Genomic DNA, 6,815 nt, shown 5'->3' on the forward strand with positions numbered 1-6,815 from the left:
AATCAAATCTCTCTTTCACTTCTTCATTGATCAAAATCGGGTTTTCAAGAGTAGTCTTTGAAGATCTGGTTCTTTTGCGAGACATGGTATCTTTTCCCCAAAATTTGACAACGTTTTTGCACAAAAGAGAAAAGAGAATTCGATAAAGTGGGTAGAACTTGCTACGACAAAAATCTTGCGATAACAAGGATGGTGCGGCGGCGATGACAATGTGTGACAGCAACGGTGGTGCTTTGGCAATCTTTTTGCAGCGACAATAGGGAATTTTGACAAAAAGGGAAGAGAACTAGGGTTTCTTTCGGGATTTGAGGTTGACGGCACAAAAGGGAGATTTAAGGATTTTTTAGGATGTAAGTAAATTTCTTTGAGGGATATGGAAATTAGTAGAATGGAAAGGGGTTTATATAGGGAAAAATTAGGGCAACATGTAGCAAAAATTTAGCTATATTAGGGTTACTTGGGCGGCAAGCTATAGGTGTGACGACAAGGCATGGAATTTTCCCTTATTTTTGTTGTCTTAGGCCTCAAACTTAAACTGTATCTTACTCCATAATTGTCGTATAATTCAATAGCTCCATAAGGATAAACTCGGTAGATGGTATAAGGTCCTTTCCATCGGGATTTAAGCTTCCCAGGAAATAACTTCAACCTTGAATTAAACAACAAAAACTTCTGACCTTCTTTAAACTCGCGAGGTTGTATATGACTATCATGCCATCTCTTTGATCTTTCTTTACACATTTTGGCATTCTCATAGGAAAACAACCTCAGCTCTTCCAACTCATCAAGTTGTAACATCCTTCTCTCACCGACTTGCTTAAGATCAAATTTCAACTGCTTTAAAGCCTAGTGAGCTTTATTCTCCAACTCTAATGGAAAATGACATGCCTTTCCCAAGACTAACCGATAAGGAGTCATTCCTAACGGAGTCTTAAATGTTGTTCGATAGGCCTATAATGCATCATCAAACCTTCAAGACCAATTTTTTTGCTAGGTCGTACTGCCTTTTCAAGGATATCTTTGATTTCGCAATTCACTCTTTCAACTTGCCCATTAGACTGAGGGTGATAGGCAGTAGCAATCTTGTGCTTCACATCATATCTATCAAGCAACCACTTAAGTCATTTGTTCACAAAGTGAGAACTTTCATCACTAATAATAGCTTTTGGTGTCCCAAATCGTGTAAACACATGCTTATGTAGAAATCACTTGACTACCTTAGCATCATTTGTAGGGTATGCTTCAGCTTCAACCCACTTGGATACATAGTCCATAGCAACTAAGATGTATTTTTTCCCATATGAAGGAGGAAACGGGCCTAAGAAGTCAATGCCCCATACGTCGAACAATTCAATCTCCAAAATGTTTGTCAAGGGCATCTCATTCCTCCTTGATATATTTCCAGTCCTTTGGCATTTATCACAGTTCTTCACATAAGCATAAGTATCTTTAAATAGTGTAGGCCAAAAGAAACTCGTTTGCAAAATCTTTGCTGCAGTACGTGAACCACCAAAGTGTCCCCCACTTAGAGATGAATGGCAATGATACAAGATCTCAACAATCTCGCTTTCAGCTACACACTTTTGGATTATATTATCTGCACATTGTTTAAACAAGAACAAATCCTCCCAAAGATAATACCGACTATCATGAAGGAATTTTTTCCTTTGTTGGTATGTCATTTCTCGAGGAATTATTCCACATGCAAGATAATTGGCAAAATCAGCAAACCAGGGTATTTCATGAATTTGATTTACCTCAAATAAGTGTTCATCTAGGAAATTCTCGTTCATAGGCACACATGACTGAGTTACCTCATTTTGCTTCAACCTCGACAAATGATCAGCTATTTGATTTTTGACACCTTTTCTATCTTGAATCTCAAGGTCAAATTCTTGGAGTAAAAGTATCCAACGAATTAGCCTTGGTTTTGCATCTTTCTTCGTGAGCAAGTATTTAATGGCCACATGGTCAGTAAATACTATAACTTTGGTACCTATAAGATATGAGCAAAATTTTTCAAAAGTAAAAACTATAGCGAAGAGTTCCATTTCAGTTACCGTATAATTGTGTTGGGCTCCCGTCAAAGTTCTACTTGCATAGTAATTAGGGTGAAACACTTTATTTCTTCTTTAACCCATCACAGCTCTAACGACATAGTCACTTGCATCACACATCAACTCAAAAGGTGAGTTCCAATCAGGTGTAATGATTATTGGGGCTGAGATTAACCGCTTCTTTAGCTATTCAAAAGCTTCCAAACATGCTTTGTTAAAATCGCTGTATCTTTCTCTATCAACAAACACAATGGTTTAGAAATTTTTGAGAAATCTTTGATAAACCTTCGATAAAAACTAGCATGGCCTAAGAAACTTCTGACTCCTTTCACAATCATTGGGGCCAATAATCTCTCAATTACGTCCACCTTTGCATTATCAACTTCAATTCCTTTCTTTGAGATATTATGACCTAAGACAGTCCCATCATTGACCATAAAATGACATTTTTCCCAATTAAGGACAAGATTCGTCTCTTCGCATCTCTTCAGTACCTTAGCCAGATTACTCAAACAGAAATCATAAGTGTTACCAAAAACAAAAAAAAAATCATCCATGAAAACCTCAACAAAATTTTCAACCATGTCAGTAAATATTGCCATCATGCATTGTTGAAAAGTTGCAGGTGCATTGCATAAACCAAAAGGCATTCGCCTAAAAGCAAATGTATCGTATGGACAAGTAAATGTTGTTTTATGTTGGTCTTCTGGGGCTACAACTATTTGGTTATATCCCGAATAGCCATCAAAAAAATAGTAAAATTTATTACCTGCCAGTCGATCTAACATCAAATCTATAAAAGGCAACAGAAAATGGTCCTTTCGAGTGGCTTTGTTCAGCTTTCTGTAATCAATACAGATTCTCCAACCGGTAACAATTCTTGTTGGAATTAACTCGTTACGTTCTTTTTCAATAATCGTGATTCCACCTTTCTTCTGCATACACTGCACCGGACTTACCCATGAACTATCCAAAATAGGATAGATGATTCCGACATATAACCATTTGATCACTTCCTTTATCACAAATTTTTTTCATAATAGGATTGAGCCTCCTTTGCCCATTAATTTGAGCTCTTTCACCTTCTTCTAAAATGATTTTATGCATGCAAAAAGAAGGTTTATACCTCAAATATCAGCTATGGTCCAACCAATTGCTTTCTTAAATTTCTTTAGAACAACAATTAGTTGCTCCTCTTGATCTTTTGTCAGTTTCGCTGAAATAATCACAGGCAAAGTATAACAATCACCTATATAAACATATTTCAAATAGGAAGGAAGTACCTTTAATTCGAGTTTAGGTGGTTCTTCAATTGACAACTTGGGTTTCACAAATTCTCTGACTTCCAACTCCAACGGTCCAAACCGTGCGGATCAAATAAAATTTCCCAGATTGCCTTCCATCAAAGCCATCTTTTCTTCACATTCTTCATCCTCCAAAGGATCAAGATCTAAGGCTTTCTCCAATGGATCTTCTTCAAAATTACTTTCTATGGAAACCAAGGCTTCTATTTCTTCCATAACTGAACACTCCTCTGTCGGATTGGGAAATTTCATCGCTTTAAGAATGTTAAAGGTTACCTGATCATTTTGAACTCACATGGTGAGTTCTCCTTTCTGCACATCAATTAACGTTATTTCTGTGGCTAAGAAAGGTCTCCCAAGGATGATCGGCACTTCCTTGTCTGCTTCAAAATCTAAGATAATGAAATCAGCAGGAAAAATAAATTTATCGACTCTTACCAAAACATCCTCGATCTTTCCTTTGGGATATGCTAAAGATCGATCCGCTAGCTGAAGCATCACAGTTGTAGGTCTTACTTCACCTATCCCTAACATCTTGAAAATAGACTTAGGCATCAAGTTGATACTCACTCCTAAGTCACACAAAGCTTTACCTCAGTAAGATTCACCAATGTTACAGGGTATAGTAAAGCTTCCGGGGTCTTTCAATTCAGGTGGAAGTTTGTTCTGCAGGCAACTTTGTTAAGGCAACAGTCGTATACTCACTCAGCCGTTTCTTCTTGGATAGTATATCCTTCATAAACTTCACATAATTTGGCATTTGTTCTAAAGCCTCCACCAATGGAATATTGATGTGTAACTACTTCAGAACATCCAAAAACTTCTTGAATTGCACCTCCTATTTCTACTTGTTTTACTACAATATTTGCAGATATAGATGTGATGGAACTTTCGGTTGAACCAGACAACTTTTCTGAGTAGGTAAATCTGCATCCAAAGAAGATGTTAAAATATCTGAATTCACTGAGTCAGGGTTTACCTTGTCAGACTTTACAGTTTCTGATTCCTTTGGTGTAGGAACTTCAATAGCTAGTTGATTCTTCTCAACGGGCTTATCTTCGGCATCAATCAATCGGGGCTCTAGAATTTTACCACTTCGCAATGCCACTACCTTGATATGTAATTTACCCAAATTTCTTAGATTCTCAGTATCACTCAGCAAGGTTCCTTGCGGTCTATTATGTAGCTTTGTAACTAACTAACCCATTTGGTTTTCCAAATTTTTCAGTGTTGCTGCTTGGCTTTGGATCAAAGCGTCATTCTTTGCCATGTACACTTTCAACAAGTTCTCCAAACTATTTGATGCCTTAGCTTGAGGTGGTTTTGGAGCTTGCTGATTAAACCCTTGAGATTGGTTGGGTCTTTACTACAATCAGTTGTTGTTTGGTCCATTTCCTTGGTTGCTCTAAGAAAAGTTAGGATGATTAGGCCATTAAGGATTGTAATAGGGTCATTGTCTACTCCTATTTTGATATTGGTTCCCTACATACTACACTGACTCGGGATTTGATGGACAATTCTCAAAAGAATGACCTTCCTCACAGTACACACGGAAACTATTTCAAATGGAGTTGGCGGCTGAGCTGCAAAATTATTAGTAGTATTAGCGGTTAACTGTTTTAACATAGAGGAAATAGACGATACTTGAGCTAATAACGAAGTGAGGGAGTCAACTTCATAAACTTCGACTACGTGTCTTCCTGAAGTTGTTTGATTTGTTAGCCATTGATAGTTATTACTCGTGATCCTCTCAATGATCTCATAAGCCTTATTATAAGACTTAGACAAAATTGCACCATTCGCGGAAGCATCTACCATCAATCTTGTATGTGCATTGAGACCATTATAGAATGTCTCCAATTGGATATAGTGAGGAATCCCATGATGAGGACACTTATGAAGTAACTCCTTGAATCACTCCCAAGCCTCATACAAAGACTCGTTATCCAATTGTTGGAAAGTTGTGATCTCATTCCTCAAATTAGCATTTTTTCTAGGTAGGAAATACTTAACCAAAAATCTCTCTACTAATTCTTGCCATGTAGATATGGAACTTGGTGGCAATGAATTGAGCCATACTCGTGCTCGATCTCACAACAAGTATGGAAACAACTTCAACCTCAGTGTGTCTTTACTCACACCAGCTATCTTGAATGAATCACTCACCTCCATAAACAATCGAAGGTGGAGATGTGGATCTTCCGTAAGCATACCATTAAATTGGCCCACTATTTGTAGCATTTGAAACATCATTGGTTTCAATTCAAACTAGGTTTCCTCGATATCTGGCCTTCTAATTCCTGGGTTTAATTCACTGAAAAGTGGCATAACATATTGTCTGATGCATCGATCCCTATCATTTTCAATAAGGATAAGATTTCATACATAATCGGCTTCATTACCTTGGCCTTGATTCTGATTTCCAGGTTCCATCTCGACTTGTCTTTGAGCTGTTCGTTCATATCTTCTTTGTCTAAAAGTTCGCTCAATTTCAGGGTCTATAGGGAGTAAATCTATAATTGGATCTATGCTCATAAACACTTGAAAAGAAAATCACAAAAATTAAAAAGAATAAGTTAGTAATGTTAGAAATAAATCAAATTGAAAATAAATAATTTCATGAAAAAAAATGACTATGGCAACAGTTGACAATCCCCGACAACGGCGCCAAAAACTTGTAACGCGTAGGTTTGTGCAAGTGTATACAGTCGTTATCAAGTAATAAGTAAGTATCGAGTTATCATCTCCATAGGGATTGTATTTGTGCTAAGTCACTTAATAATATCAACATGCTTTATAATATTCAGAAAAACATTCCATGGCAACTCGATCTTTCATGAGTTTGCAAACCACATTAGGTCCTTTTAGAATCCTTTACTTAGTAAATACGCATTTTACTGATTCTTATTTACTCAAGGTTTCTTAGCATTCGTGTGAGGTAACGGGGACGTGTTAGGTTTGAAACAATTTAATCACACAAATCTAAAAACTAAGCAGATAACAGAGCTTGGTTAGAGTTGTTATGCAACCTACAATTTAATCGTGTTAGGATCTAAATTGAGCATGCACATTTCAATTATGTGTCCATTAGCTGTCGTCTGGTTAGGATCACTCAGCTAATTTAGGTGCATTTCAATTATGTATGAACGAAATACAAACTTGATTTTAATTGAAAACATGATCAATTAAGGCACAAACATTATAAGAATGAATCAAATAAATATTATTTAATCAAAGCAATCATCCTAGCTTAAATAAAATTAAGCTAACGTTGTTTTAAACAAGAACAAAGAACACATACCAAACATTTTTATATTAAGTTAAATAAAAGAAAGATTAAACCCAATTCAGAGTGGCTGTCACCCAAGACTTTCACTGACGAGACACCTTCGTTCCTTTGCTTTGCTCCTTTGCTGATGGTTCTCCAAGGTGGCCGACCAAGGGTTCTTTAAGA

The 6,815-nt window shown here is 36.8% G+C and overlaps 1 non-coding gene across 1 annotated transcript; it reads left to right on the forward strand.

The window, feature by feature from the left end:
• The first annotated feature begins 5,237 nt into the window (after positions 1-5,237).
• On the forward strand, positions 5,238-5,344 carry LOC121218733 (small nucleolar RNA R71). The gene has a single exon (XR_005915210.1). It is a non-coding gene; the product is annotated as a small nucleolar RNA R71 (small nucleolar RNA).
• The last annotated feature ends 1,471 nt before the right edge of the window (positions 5,345-6,815 follow it).

This window comes from Gossypium hirsutum, chromosome D06, assembly GCF_007990345.1.
Source record: "Gossypium hirsutum isolate 1008001.06 chromosome D06, Gossypium_hirsutum_v2.1, whole genome shotgun sequence".
NCBI classification, from domain to species: domain Eukaryota; kingdom Viridiplantae; phylum Streptophyta; class Magnoliopsida; order Malvales; family Malvaceae; genus Gossypium; species Gossypium hirsutum.